Raw genomic sequence first — 16,531 nt, 5'->3', positions numbered from 1 at the left:
TAGGTGAGGGTTAATTGAGCTGCTGGGTGTGGTATTCTCCAGCAGCCAATCCTCTTTAGTCTGCAGCACATATAAACCCAGCTCATGTCAGTCTGAGGCTAGTCTTCTACTGTTTGGATGTATCTGTTTTGTTCCCACTCAGATCTGTGTTTGCATGTAGGTCTCTTGTGTCTCTCTGCTTCCCAAACACGGTTTGGACACTCGTTGTCCTGGTCTGCAGCACATGCAGCTCCCCTTTTCCCTTCCCCTAGCAGGTGCCGGCCTCCAAACGTCTTATCTCTTGCTCTGTGTGTCAGTGGTGGATCCCTGACACTGTTCCCTATGTCAGTGCGGTGGCTGACTATCTATCCCCCCTGTATAAGGACACTTAGACTTGCTGTGGAGTTTCATTTTGTGTGCATGTGAGCTCTGGGTGGAGTCAGTGTGGTTTACACTATATGTTGCAGTTTGCTGTGTAAAGTGTGCTCTGTTCTGTCCTGTTGCAACTTGCTGTGTGAAGTGTGCTCTGTTTTGTCCTGTTGCAGCTTGCTGTGTGAAGTGTGCTCTGTTCTGTCCTGTTGCAGCTTGCTGTGTGCAGTGTGCTCTGTTCTGTCCTGTTGCAGCTGGACTCCTGGTTAGTGTAGGGACTAGCGGTATAGTCAGGAGCCTTGAAGTGGCCCGCTAGTTTCCACGTTTTGATCAAAATGTCAACTAATACCTGGTATTTATATATAGCTTATCATCTGTTACTAGTGGTTGCATTTTGGCTGCAGAATGCTGTGTTTTCTGGCTCTGTGTGTCCTATTGTTCTGTCCCTGTCATGTGGCATATGTATGTATCCTGTTCTGGTGCGTGGTTCCTAGGATCAGCTAGGGCCCAGATCCGAAGACCGCTGGGCTGCCCTTTATTGGGGCGATGTCCCTGTTTAGCTAGGGCCATGTCATCCCTCCCCTGTAGAACAGGGCCAGTTGTATGAAAACCTGTGTGCGTGCATATTCTATGGTCACAATTGTGTGGGCCCCCTGCTTAGTTTGCCCACACGATTGTACAAGAAACTGTGATTAGCAGTATAGAGATTTGACAGAAGTTCAGCAAGGTATATGCTAAAATATTTTATGTGGCATTCTGGCCATTTTAAAGAAGTGAATTTTTGAACATCTTTAATCATGCCCGGTGGAACTGATATAATGAATAGTGGTTATCATTCCTTGTATAATGCACACACAAGTGATGTAACTAGAGATGAGCGAGCACCAAAATGCTCGGGTGCTCGTTACTCGGGACGAAATTATCGCGATGCTCGAGGGTTCGTTTCGAGTAACGAACCCCATTGAAGTCAATGGGCGACTCGAGCATTTTTGTATATCGCCGATGCTCGCTAAGGTTTCCATTTGTGAAAATCTGGGCAATTCAAGAAAGTGATGGGAATGACACAGCAACGGATAGGGCAGGCGAGGGGCTACATGTTGGGCTGCATCTCAAGTTCCCAGGTCCCACTATTAAGCCACAATAGCGGCAAGAGTGCCCCCCCCCCTCCCAACAACTTTTACTTCTGAAAAGCCCTCATTAGCAATGCATACCTTAGCTAAGCACCACACTACCTCCAACAAAGCACAATCACTGCCTGCATGACACTCCGCTGCCACTTCTCCTGGGTTACATGCTGCCCAACCCCCATCCGCACGACCCAGTGTCCACAGCACACACCAAAGTGTCCCTGCGCAGCCTTCAGCTGCCCTCATGCCACACCACCCTCATGTCTATTTATAAGTGCGTCTGCCATGAGGAGGAACCGCAGGCACACACTGCAGAGGGTTGGCACGGCTAGGCAGCGACCCTCTTTAAAAGGGGCGGGGCGATAGCCCACAATGCTGTACAGAAGCAATGAGAAATATAATCCTGTGCCACCGCCATCAGGAGCTGCACACGTGGGCATAGCAATGGGGAACCTATGTGCCACACACTATTCATTCTGTCAAGGTGTCTGCATGCCCCAGTCAGACCGCGGTTTTTTATAAATAGTCACAGGCAGGTACAACTCCGCAATGGGAATTCCGTGTGCACCCACAGCATGGGTGGCTCCCTGGAACCCACCGGCTGTACATAAATGTATCCCATTGCAGTGCCCATCACAGCTGAGGTAACGTCCGATTAAATGCAGGTGGGCTTCGGCCCACACTGCATGCCCCAGTCAGACTGTGGTTCTTTAGAAATGGACACATGCAGTTACAACTCCCTGTGGACCCACAGCATGGGTGGGTGCCAGGAAGCCACCGGCGGTACATAAATATATCCCATTGCATTGCCCATCACAGCTGATGTAACGTCAGCTTTAATGCAGGTGGGCAAAATATTAATTGGATTACACTGTAGGCGAGGGCCCCAAAAAATTGGTGTACCAACAGTACTAATGTACCTCAGAAAAATTGCCCATGCCCAACCAAGAGGGCAGGTGAAACCCATTAATCGCTTTGGTTAATGTGGCTTAATTGGTAACTAGGCCTGGAGGCAGCCCAGTTAAAAAAAAAATTGGTTCAGGTGAAAGTTTCAACGCTTTAATGAGCATTGAAACGTATAAAAATTGTTTACAAAAATTATATGACTGAGCCTTGTGGGCCTAAGAAAAATTGCCCGTTCGGCATGATTACGTGAGGTTTCAGGAGGAGGAGCAGGAGGAGGAGGATGAATAGAATACACAGATTGATGAAGCAAAAAGGTCCCCGTTTTTGATGGTGATAGAGAACGATGCTTCCATCCGCGGGTGCAGCCTACGTATTGCTTAGGTATCGCTGCTGTCCGCTGGTGGAGAAGAGAAGTCTGGGGAAATCCAGGCTTTGTTCATCTTGATGAGTGTAAGCCTGTCGGCACTGTCGGTTGACAGGCGGGTACGCTTATCCGTGATGATTCCCCCAGCCGCACTAAACACCCTCTCTGACAAGACGCTAGCCGCAGGACAAGCAAGCACCTCCAGGGCATACAGCGCGAGTTCAGGCCACGTGTCCAGCTTCGACACCCAGTAGTTGTAGGGGGCAGAGGCGTCACCGAGAACGGTCGTGCGATCGGCTACGTACTCCCTCACCATCCTTTTACAGTGCTCCCGCCAACTCAGCCTTGACTGGGGAGTGGTGACACAGTCTTTCTGGGGAGCCGTAAAGCTGGCAAAGGTCTTGGAGAATGTTCCCCTGCCTGCGCTGTACATGCTGCCTGATCTCTGCGCCTCCCCTGCTACCTGGCCCTCGGAACTGCACCTTCTGCCACTAGCGCTGTCGGATGGGAATGTTACCATCAGTTTGTCCGCCAGGGTCCTGTGGTATAGCATCACTCTCGAACCCCTTTCCTCTTCGGGTATGAGAGTGGAAAGGCTCTCCTTACACCGTGGGTCGAGCAGTGTGTACACCCAGTAATCCGTAGTGGCCAGAATGCGTGTAACCCGAGGGTCTCGAGAAAGGCATCCTAACATGAAGTCAGCCATGTGTGCCAGGGTACCTGTATGCAACACATGGATGTCCTCACTAGGAAGATCACTTTCAGGATCCTCCTCCTCCTCCTCCTCCGGCCATACACGCTGAAAGGATGACAGGCAAGCAGCATGGGTACCCTCAGCAGTGGGCCAAGCTGTCTCTTCCCCCTCCTCCTCAAGCTCCTCCCCCTCCTCCTCAACGTGCTGAGATATAGACAGGAGGGTGCTCTGACTATCCAGCGACATACTGTCTTCCCCCGCCTCCGTTTCCAAGCGCAAAGCATCTGCCTTTATGCTTTGCAGGGAACTTCTCAAGAGGCATAGCAGAGGAATGGTGACGCTAATGATTGCAGCATCCCCTCTCACCATCTGGGTAGACTCCTCAAAGTTTCCAAGGACCTGGCAGATGGCTGCCAACCAGGCCCACTCTTCTGTAAAGAATTGAGGAGGCTGACTCCCACTGTGCCGCCCATGTTGGAGTTGGTATTCCACTATAGCTCTACGCTGCTCATAGAGTCTGGCCAACATGTGGAGCGTAGAGTTCCACCGTGTGGGCACGTCGCACAGCAGTCGGTGCACTGGCAGATTAAACCGATGTTGCAGGGTCCGCAGGGTGGCAGCGTCTGTCTTGGACTTGCGGAAATGTGCGCTGACCCGGCGCACCTTTCCGAGCAGGTATGACAAGTGTGGGTAGCTTTTCAGAAAGCGCTGAACCACCAAATTAAAGACATGGGCCAGGCATGGCACGTGCGTGAGGCTGCCGAGCTGCAGAGCCGCCACCAGGTTACGGCCGTTGTCACACACGACCATGCCCGGTTGGAGGCTCAGCGGCGAAAGCCAGCGGTCGGTCTGCTCTGTCAGACCCTGCAGCAGTTCGTAGGCCGTGTGCCTCTTCTCTCCTAAGCTGAGTAGTTTCAGCACGGCCTGCTGACGCTTGCCCACCGCTGTGCTGCCACACCGCGCGACACCGACTGCTGGCGACGTGCTGCTGCTGCTGACACATCTTGATTGCGAGACAGAGGTTGCGTTGGAGGAGGAGGAGGGTGGTTTAGTGGAGGAAGCATACACTGCCGCAGATACCGAGCTGGGGCCCGCAATTCTGGGGGTGGGTAGGACGTGAGCGGTCCCAGGCTCTGACTCTGTCCCAGCCTCCACTAAATTTACCCAATGTGCCGTCAGGGAGATATAGTGGCCCTGCCCGCCTGTGCTTGTCCACATGTCCGTTGTTAAGTGGACCTTGGCAGTAACCACGTTGGTGAGGGCGCGTACAATGTTGCGGGAGACGTGGTCATGCAGGGCTGGGACGGCACATCGGGAAAAGTAGTGGCAACTGGAAACCGAGTAGCGCGGGGCCGCCGCCGCCATCATGCTTTTGAAAGCCTCCGTTTCCACAAGCCTATACGGCAGCATCTCCAGGCTGATCAATTTGGCTATGTGCACGTTTAACGCTTGAGCGTGCGGGTGCGTGGCGGCGTACTTGCGCTTGCGCTCAAACAGTTGCGCTAGCGACGTCTGGACGCTGCGCTGAGAGACATTGCTGGATGGGGCCGAGGACAGCGGAGGTGAGGGTGTGGGTGCAGGCCGGTAGGCACTCGTGCCTGTGTCCTCAGAGGGGGGTTGGATCTCAGTGGCAGGTTGGGGCACAGGGGGAGAGGCAGTGGTGCAAACCGGAGGCGGTGAACGGCCTTCGTCCCACCTTGTGGGGTGCTTGGCCATCATATGCCTGCGCATGCTGGTGGTGGTGGCTCCCCAGCTGATCTTGGCGCGACAAAGGTTGCACACCACTGTTCGTCGGTCGTCAGGCGTCTCTGTGAAAAACTGCCACACCTTAGAGCACCTTGGCCTCTGCAGGGTGGCATGGCGCGAGGGGGCGCTTTGGGAAACAGTTGGTGGATTATTCGGTCTGGCCCTGCCTCTACCCCTGGCCACCGCACTGGCTCGGCCTGTGCCCACACCCTGACTTGGGCCTCCGCGTCCTCGCCCGCGTCCACGTCCTCTAGGCCTACCCCTACCCCTCAGCATACTGTATTACCAGTAGTGCAGAAACAGAACGCTGTAATTAAATGTGCCGCTTATTGGCCCGTGGTTGGAGGCTGACTTCGCTTACGGAACGCACAGCAGAGGCAGGAAAGAATTTTGCGCAAGCCTGCTGTAACACTTAGCTGGCTGCGTATGAATTAGGACAACTACCCCCAGCAGAGACCCAGTACACTTGTGGACAGGAATACAGCGGTGATGTAAGAGGCAACACAGAGGCAGGAAAGAATTTTGCGCAAGCCTGCTGTAACACTTGGCTGGCTGCGTATAAATTAGGACAACTACCCCCAGCAGAGACCCAGTACACTTGTGGACAGGAATACAGCGGTGATGTAAGAGGCAACACAGAGGCAGGAAAGAATTTTGCGCAAGCCTGCTGTAACACTTAGCTGGCTGCGTATGAATTAGGACAACTACCCCCAGCAGAGACCCAGTACACTTGTGGACAGGAATACAGCGGTGATGTAAGAGGCAACACAGAGGCAGGAAAGAATTTTGCGCAAGCCTGCTGTAACACTTGGCTGGCTGCGTATAAATTAGGACAACTACCCCCAGCAGAGACCCAGTACACTTGTGGACAGGAATACAGCGGTGATGTAAGAGGCAACACAGAGGCAGGAAAGAATTTTGCGCAAGCCTGCTGTAACACTTAGCTGGCTGCGTATGAATTAGGACAACTACCCCCAGCAGAGACCCAGTACACTGAGGACGGTCACAGGCAGCCCAAATAGATTTTTTTTACCAAATGTTTTTGGAAAGGCCCACTGCCTATATACACTAAATATGTCTTCTGTCCCTGCCTCACCACTACTGGCCCTGGACAATGTAAAATTACTGCAGGACGCAATGCTCTGCACGGCCGATATACAAAAAAAAAAAAAAAGTGCAACACTGCAAAAAACAGCCTCCCCACTACTGCACACGGTTAGATGTGGCCCTAAGAAGGACCGTTGGGGTTCTTGAAGCCTAAAATAACTCCTAACGCTCTCCCTATAGCAGCTCCGGCACCAGCAGCACTGTCCCTGATCTCTGTCAGAATGCATCTGTGGCGAGCCGCGGGAGGGGCTGATTTATATACTCGGGTGACACCTGATCTCGCCAGCCACTCACTGCAGGGGGGTGGTAGAGGGCTGGAACGTCGCAGGGGGAAGTTGTAATGCCTTCCCTGTCTTTCTATTGGCCAGAAAAGCGCGCTAACGTCTCAGAGATGAAAGTGAAAGTAACTCGAACATCGCGTGGTACTCGTCTCAAGTAACGAGCATCTCGAACACGCTAATACTCGAACGAGTATCAAGCTCGGACGAGAACGTTCGCTCATCTCTAGATGTAACACTACACTGTCAATGTCTATGTTAACATTGGGGTCTGAGTGCCAGAGGCAGCACCTGTTATGTAGCAACCACTTAAGCCTACTCTATGCAGGCATTGCCTAGCAAGTAGAGGAACTGGAAAATTGAGAAGCAACAGAGAATGGCATGTGTATGGAATTTTCCCACTCACCAAAAATCACAGACCAGATAAGAATGGCATGACTCAGAGATTCAACAAATTGAGAATCAATTGCATGTTTTGAAGACTTCTGTACACCAAAACAACCATTTTAACTTGGAGTTGGAGCGGTTTTGCTGGACAAAATGAGGAAAAATACCAGTATCTAGATGTGTAAAGCTAATATGGACATCCTCTAAGAAACTAGCATCTGTAAATGCAGCTTTGCAACAAGTGGCTCCACAAAGTATTGACTTTGAGAGGTGAGTACTTATGCACATTAACGTACTCAGTTTTTTTTTAGTTTTACTTCTTATTTGTGACATAGTTAAAGTGACTTGCACCTTCAAAGTAGTAGGCATGTTGTGTAAAACAAATGGAACAAACCCCCTGGAAAATGAAATTTAATTGTAGGTTCTAATGTAACTGTTACAACCTACCAGGATGCCCTTGCTTTGGAACCTAAAATCTTCACCAAATAACTCCACACATGGTTTGCACCAAAAAGTAGTGAACTGCAAACTTGGAACAGGACTCATGGACAGACATAAATCATGGTTGACAAATGCTCAAAACACTCACAAGCATACTTGTACACGTAGCCAGATAGAATAACTAAAAAATGTACAAGGTATTAGTTCATATTTTGGCGAAGATACTTAAGCCTGCGAGCCCACTTCAAGGGACCTCATTATCTTGCGGGTCACTACTCTAATGAGACAGGTAACCCCAGAAAACTGTCTGCAAATGGGGTGATCATCCCGATAGGAACGGTTCTACACTGGCACCTAAAGACCTAATTAACCCAGAGATGATAAACAATCCAAAGCAGGACAGGACACAGTTCACATCAACACACCAGGGATTGCATGCAACACAGAACAGAGCTGTTTATGGGGGTCAGAAATGCTATCTTTTCTCCTTAGGGAGAGCAACTATATACTATAAACTAAGTGAGGAGACTCAAATGGCCATGCACGCTCCTCTGGGTAATATGCAAATAAGGGAGATGGAATAAATCCTTCACTTATTGAAAGGCAGCTTTTATGTACATGGAGTCTGGCTTTGCTTTTAATTCCCGGTCATTGTAACAAGGCTTGTATAAAAAGTCTGCCTTTCAATAGGTGGCACTGTGGAGGATTTATTCCATCTCCCTTATTTGCTTATTACCCAGAGGAGCGTGCATGGCCATTTGAGTCTCCTCACTTAGTTTATCGTATATAGTTGCTATCCCTAAGGAGAAAAGATAGCACTTCTGACCCCCGTCCCAGGCCTCTCACTAGCAAAGGCAAACTCCTACTGTACACTGATGAAGGGCAAAAACCCTGAAACAGCTGTATGTACATGGAGTCTGGCTTTGCTTTTAATTCCCGGTCATTGTAACAAGGCTTGTATAAAAAGTCTGACTTTGAATTGAAGGAATGCTGCCTTTCAAGAGCTGTTCATAGCATGTCTGCCCACCAGCACAGACCCAACAGAGCACAACACTGTTCACAGACATGTCCGGCCACCTGCACAGACACACACAACACATCATGCATGAAAGCAAAAACCTAGGGTGTTGGGAAACCCTCTCAGAATGCTCATGCATACAAATATCAAACAATAGTTAGTCCAAGTGTCCTCACTCTAAGGGGAAAGGGTCAAACACTGCACTGACATAAATGGAAATGTGTCAGGCATCACCCACCTGAACACACACAATACATCAGACATCTGGAGGCCACACCTGTCAAAGGTAGAGGAAGAGGGGGTCTGCATAAGATGCAAACGGGGAATACATCTGTCCAGACCATCCTCAGGGAAGGTGCAAGAAAGATTAAACAGGCATACCACCAAGCCCTGAGTAGGAATAACAAAGAATGAAAAAAAAGGCCAATATTCTCTAGCCAGAGGAGCTGGTATTTTTGTGCAACAGACCAGTGGGGATTGGCTGACTGGAGAACTCCACACCCAGCCAGGTCAATTATGCCACACCTGTGGGCTCCTGGAAACCCCTATAGAACAGCACAACCTAGCAGCACAACCTGACAGCGACAAAACAGGAAAACACCAATGGCGTGACAACTTTCGCAAGACATTGTATTTCTAACAGCATTTGTGTAATTCTCAGTCTCAATCCAATGTGATTGCTGAATGCTTCCAGTAGCATCTTGCAGTGAGTGCTATGATGGAGGAAGCCAAATTCTCACAGTTTCAGAAACTGAAAAAAATCCCCCAATCTATTTATATAAATGTGAAAGCCCTCACTGACTGACTCACTCACTGACTCACCACTAATTCTCTAACTTTCCGGTGTCATACAAACATGAAATTTGGCTGTAGCATTATTTAGGTCTTAAATAGGAAGAGTAAAGGTGTCACAATTTGATTATTCAATGTGAAGTGCAAAAGTGTTGGCACCCCTGTGTAATGTACCTAATCTAATTCTATAACATCCTGGTGACTTACAAACATGAAATTTTACACAACCATTTTTTTAGGTTCTAAATAGGATAAGTAAAGGTGTCACAACTTGATTAATCAATGCTAAGTGCAAAAGTAAGTGCACCTCTGTGTAATGTACCTAATCTTTCTCTCTAACCTCCTGTTGTCGAATAAACATGAAATTTGGCATGACCATTCTTTAGGTCCTAAATAGGAAAAGTAAAGGGCTCGTAACTTAATTATTCAATGCTTAGTGCAAAAGTATAGGCACCCCTATGAAATGTACTTAATCTAATTCTCTAACTTCCTGGTGTCGTACAAACATGAAAATTGGCACAAGCATTCTTTAGGTCCTAAATAGAAAAAGTATTGGGGTCACAACTCGATTATTTAATGGTAAGTGCACCACTGTATAATGAAACTTCCAGCTGTTGTAGAAGAGTAAAATTTGGCACGAACATTCTTTAAGTACTAAATCTGAAAAGTAATGGGGTTTCAACTCGATTATTCAGTGCTAATTGAAAAAGTAAGTGCACCCCTATGTAATGTAACTTCCCCGTGTTGTACAAGTGTGAAATCTGGCACGAGCATTCTTTAATAATAATAATAATAATAATAATCATTAATTGTATAGCGCCAACTTAGTCCACAGCACTTCTTTAGGTCCTAAATAGAAAAAGGAAAGGGGGTTACAACTTGATTAGTCAATGCTATTTGCAAAAGTAAGTGCACCCCTATGTAATGTAACTTCCTGGTGCTGTACAAGCGTGAAATTTGGTGGGAGCATTCTTTGGGTCCTAAATAAGAAAAGTAATGGTGTCACACCTCGATTATTCAATGCTAATAGTGAAAGTAGGTGCACCCCTATGTAATATAACTTCCCGGTGTCAAACAAGTGTGAAATTTGGCATGAGCATTCTTTAGGTCCTAAATAGAATAGGTAATGTGCTAAATAGGAAAGTAAAAGGGTCACAACTCGATTATTCAATGCTAATTGCAAAAGTAAGCGCACCCTTATGCAATGTTACCTCTCGGTGTCGTACAAGCGTGAAATTTGGCACAAGCATTCTTTAGGTCCTAAGTGCGGAGGATGGGGGGGGGTGGCACATTCTGCAGAGGGACATTGGTACATGCAGCCTGAGGAGAATCTAACGCTCCTCTATGTATATGCATATTTTATTCCTCAGTTCCTCTAAAGTAACCTTGACTTCATAAAATGTTCCATGTGAACAACACATAAATACCTGTATCAAATTAACTCTGGTGAAGCTGGGTATATCAGCTAGTTTGGTTATACAGTTAGGGTACAAAAAACTGGTATCTATCCTTTTCTTTGATGCCTTGGATTAACTAATCACCCTGCCATTAATAACAGGACATGGGAGTAACATGTATGGAGTCTGAATAAAAATGTTGTCTTAGGCCTTAGTCACACGGGCGTTTTTTGCCGCGATTTGCATAGTTAAAGTGACTTGCACCTTCAAAGTAGTAGGCATGTTGTGTAAAACAAATGGAACAAACCCCCTGGAAAATGAAATTTAATTGTAGGTTCTAATGTAACTGTTACAACCTACCAGGATGCCCTTGCTTTGGAACCTAAAATCTTCACCAAATAACTCCACACATGGTTTGCACCAAAAAGTAGTGAACTGCAAACTTGGAACAGGACTCATGGACAGACATAAATCATGGTTGACAAATGCTCAAAACACTCACAAGCATACTTGTACACGTAGCCAGATAGAATAACTAAAAAATGTACAAGGTATTAGTTCATATTTTGGCGAAGATACTTAAGCCTGCGAGCCCACTTCAAGGGACCTCATTATCTTGCGGGTCACTACTCTAATGAGACAGGTAACCCCAGAAAACTGTCTGCAAATGGGGTGATCATCCCGATAGGAACGGTTCTACACTGGCACCTAAAGACCTAATTAACCCAGAGATGATAAACAATCCAAAGCAGGACAGGACACAGTTCACATCAACACACCAGGGATTGCATGCAACACAGAACAGAGCTGTTTATGGGGGTCAGAAATGCTATCTTTTCTCCTTAGGGAGAGCAACTATATACTATAAACTAAGTGAGGAGACTCAAATGGCCATGCACGCTCCTCTGGGTAATATGCAAATAAGGGAGATGGAATAAATCCTTCACTTATTGAAAGGCAGCTTTTATGTACATGGAGTCTGGCTTTGCTTTTAATTCCCGGTCATTGTAACAAGGCTTGTATAAAAAGTCTGCCTTTCAATAGGTGGCACTGTGGAGGATTTATTCCATCTCCCTTATTTGCTTATTACCCAGAGGAGCGTGCATGGCCATTTGAGTCTCCTCACTTAGTTTATCGTATATAGTTGCTATCCCTAAGGAGAAAAGATAGCACTTCTGACCCCCGTCCCAGGCCTCTCACTAGCAAAGGCAAACTCCTACTGTACACTGATGAAGGGCAAAAACCCTGAAACAGCTGTATGTACATGGAGTCTGGCTTTGCTTTTAATTCCCGGTCATTGTAACAAGGCTTGTATAAAAAGTCTGACTTTGAATTGAAGGAATGCTGCCTTTCAAGAGCTGTTCATAGCATGTCTGCCCACCAGCACAGACCCAACAGAGCACAACACTGTTCACAGACATGTCCGGCCACCTGCACAGACACACACAACACATCATGCATGAAAGCAAAAACCTAGGGTGTTGGGAAACCCTCTCAGAATGCTCATGCATACAAATATCAAACAATAGTTAGTCCAAGTGTCCTCACTCTAAGGGGAAAGGGTCAAACACTGCACTGACATAAATGGAAATGTGTCAGGCATCACCCACCTGAACACACACAATACATCAGACATCTGGAGGCCACACCTGTCAAAGGTAGAGGAAGAGGGGGTCTGCATAAGATGCAAACGGGGAATACATCTGTCCAGACCATCCTCAGGGAAGGTGCAAGAAAGATTAAACAGGCATACCACCAAGCCCTGAGTAGGAATAACAAAGAATGAAAAAAAAGGCCAATATTCTCTAGCCAGAGGAGCTGGTATTTTTGTGCAACAGACCAGTGGGGATTGGCTGACTGGAGAACTCCACACCCAGCCAGGTCAATTATGCCACACCTGTGGGCTCCTGGAAACCCCTATAGAACAGCACAACCTAGCAGCACAACCTGACAGCGACAAAACAGGAAAACACCAATGGCGTGACAACTTTCGCAAGACATTGTATTTCTAACAGCATTTGTGTAATTCTCAGTCTCAATCCAATGTGATTGCTGAATGCTTCCAGTAGCATCTTGCAGTGAGTGCTATGATGGAGGAAGCCAAATTCTCACAGTTTCAGAAACTGAAAAAAATCCCCCAATCTATTTATATAAATGTGAAAGCCCTCACTGACTGACTCACTCACTGACTCACCACTAATTCTCTAACTTTCCGGTGTCATACAAACATGAAATTTGGCTGTAGCATTATTTAGGTCTTAAATAGGAAGAGTAAAGGTGTCACAATTTGATTATTCAATGTGAAGTGCAAAAGTGTTGGCACCCCTGTGTAATGTACCTAATCTAATTCTATAACATCCTGGTGACTTACAAACATGAAATTTTACACAACCATTTTTTTAGGTTCTAAATAGGATAAGTAAAGGTGTCACAACTTGATTAATCAATGCTAAGTGCAAAAGTAAGTGCACCTCTGTGTAATGTACCTAATCTTTCTCTCTAACCTCCTGTTGTCGAATAAACATGAAATTTGGCATGACCATTCTTTAGGTCCTAAATAGGAAAAGTAAAGGGCTCGTAACTTAATTATTCAATGCTTAGTGCAAAAGTATAGGCACCCCTATGAAATGTACTTAATCTAATTCTCTAACTTCCTGGTGTCGTACAAACATGAAAATTGGCACAAGCATTCTTTAGGTCCTAAATAGAAAAAGTATTGGGGTCACAACTCGATTATTTAATGGTAAGTGCACCACTGTATAATGAAACTTCCAGCTGTTGTAGAAGAGTAAAATTTGGCACGAACATTCTTTAAGTACTAAATCTGAAAAGTAATGGGGTTTCAACTCGATTATTCAGTGCTAATTGAAAAAGTAAGTGCACCCCTATGTAATGTAACTTCCCCGTGTTGTACAAGTGTGAAATCTGGCACGAGCATTCTTTAATAATAATAATAATAATAATAATCATTAATTGTATAGCGCCAACTTAGTCCACAGCACTTCTTTAGGTCCTAAATAGAAAAAGGAAAGGGGGTTACAACTTGATTAGTCAATGCTATTTGCAAAAGTAAGTGCACCCCTATGTAATGTAACTTCCTGGTGCTGTACAAGCGTGAAATTTGGTGGGAGCATTCTTTGGGTCCTAAATAAGAAAAGTAATGGTGTCACACCTCGATTATTCAATGCTAATAGTGAAAGTAGGTGCACCCCTATGTAATATAACTTCCCGGTGTCAAACAAGTGTGAAATTTGGCATGAGCATTCTTTAGGTCCTAAATAGAATAGGTAATGTGCTAAATAGGAAAGTAAAAGGGTCACAACTCGATTATTCAATGCTAATTGCAAAAGTAAGCGCACCCTTATGCAATGTTACCTCTCGGTGTCGTACAAGCGTGAAATTTGGCACAAGCATTCTTTAGGTCCTAAGTGCGGAGGATGGGGGGGGTGGCACATTCTGCAGAGGGACATTGGTACATGCAGCCTGAGGAGAATCTAACGCTCCTCTATGTATATGCATATTTTATTCCTCAGTTCCTCTAAAGTAACCTTGACTTCATAAAATGTTCCATGTGAACAACACATAAATACCTGTATCAAATTAACTCTGGTGAAGCTGGGTATATCAGCTAGTTTGGTTATACAGTTAGGGTACAAAAAACTGGTATCTATCCTTTTCTTTGATGCCTTGGATTAACTAATCACCCTGCCATTAATAACAGGACATGGGAGTAACATGTATGGAGTCTGAATAAAAATGTTGTCTTAGGCCTTAGTCACACGGGCGTTTTTTGCCGCGATTTGCGGATCGCATGATGGATGCGCATCCGCAAATCGCGTGACCGGGGCCGAAAAATCGCCCGAAAAAACTGCTCCTAGCCGCTTTTCAATAGAAACGGGCCGGAGCTGTCCAGCGCATTGAATTCAATGGAGCCGGCAATACAGCCGGCTCCATTGAAAGCAATGCGCTGCGGGTGATCGCGGGATGAATTTTCGGGAAGGGCTTAAATATATAAGCCCTTCCCTGCAATTCATCCAGAAATGTGTAAAAATAAAAGATATATATATACTCACCTTGTCCCGGCAGATGGAGTTCAGCGTGGCCGGCCAGCAGTGGGTGTGAGTGGGTGTGAGTGAGAGCTGCCCCTCATTGGCTCAGTGATGCTAATCAGAGGCAGCTCTTACTCACACCCATTCATGAATTCATGAATGGGTGTGAGTGAGAGCTGCCTCTGATTGGCTCAACGCAGGGACCAATCAGGGGCAGCTCTCACTCACACCCACTCACACCCACTGCTGGCCGGCCACACTGAACTCCGTCTGCCGGGACAAGGTGAGTATATATATTTTTTTATTTTTACACATTTCTGGATGAATTGCAGGGAAGGGCTTATATATTTAAGCCCTTCCCGACAATTCATCCCGCGATCGCCGGCAGCCCATTGCTTTCAATAGAGCCGGCTGTATTGCTGGCACCATTGAATTCAATGGGCAAACATCGTTCTTCTCTGCCACAGCTGTTACAACTGTGGCAGAGAAGAATGATTTGTGTTCTATATGTTCTTAATGGTGTCGGCGCTGCTGCCGCCGGCCCCATTGAGCGCATATAGAGAAGAGAACAGGAATCGCAGATCGCAGATAGGTGCGATCTGCGATTTCTGTTCTATAATTTATCGGACGAGCGCATAAAAAGCGCTTATGTGTCCGATACCATTGCAAAGCAATGGTTTTAAAAAATCGCCGGACGCATGCGCATGCGCAAATCGCGCGAAAAAACGCCCGTCTGACTAAGGCCTCATTGTGTAGTTTACAGCATCAAAGTATGCATGGCCATTCACATTAGACAAAAGTAGGTTGATGGACGAATGAACAACCATTGAACAAAATATTATCTGTTGTATGATTGCTTCACAGATGCATCCATCCATATTTTAGTCCATGTTGGCAGTTACATTGCTTCAAATTACAAGGCCATAGCCATAGCTATGAATAAAGGCTTGTAATCAGTCTGAAACGTGTGACGAGTAATTTTTTATCCTTTATGTTTTTCATTATAGAATTTTTCTGAGTTGGGAATAAAGGTGCTTTTTTACAGATGCTGGACTTTCTCATTGTTTGGTATGCTTCCAAGCTATACTCCTCCGTGCATCTATAGGTGCCAAGTAAGCTGAAATCTCTTTGTATATAACACCAGAATTTTGGCGTAAAAAAGTCATAAAGTTTGCACAAGTTCTACCCGTGTAAAAATTTTGTGATTTTTCTTCTTTCTGCGCTAGACTTGCTAGGTTGGAAGGTCATGGCTACTCTGGACAAATTTATGTATAATTTATGCCAGAATCTAGCGTAAAGTATGACAAAAATGTACGCTAGGTTGAACATTATGTACATTTCCATGTAGATACATGGAGATGTCGAGATGTGCCTAATTCTTCGAGAACTGGGGAAAATTGTACTAGGACTGACGTTGTAAGTGCCAGTTTTAGTAAATTTCCCCATGTGTCTTTACTGTCAGATATTTGATATTCTGGAACAGTGCTACAAATTCAGTGTCTTACTGAATTCTGAGTACTTGAATGTCATGGGACTGGGTAGCTAGGAGCCTACAAATGATGCAGGCAAACTGAGGTAGGCAATTCTCCTAAGCCTTATTGTGGCCCTCCTTGCTATATACTATATCAATATACAATATCTGATTTTACTATGAGTAAATTAAGTTGAAAATAATGGTAAAATAAATAAGAGCAATATGGGAAAAGTACAAAGAACTAGATAAGCCTTTTTAAAATTTTAACACAGTATCATTATCCTGCTCATTTTTAGGCTCAAAACAGTTCTCAGCCAGTCTGCCAGTATGATTGATCAAGATGCTACATTCATTATACTAGGCTGTCAAATGAAGGGAGTGGTGGGAGATAGCAGTCAGAAAT

Source organism: Eleutherodactylus coqui, chromosome 1 (assembly GCF_035609145.1).
Source record: "Eleutherodactylus coqui strain aEleCoq1 chromosome 1, aEleCoq1.hap1, whole genome shotgun sequence".
Taxonomy (NCBI): domain Eukaryota; kingdom Metazoa; phylum Chordata; class Amphibia; order Anura; family Eleutherodactylidae; genus Eleutherodactylus; species Eleutherodactylus coqui.
This window is presented reverse-complemented; position numbering follows the sequence as displayed.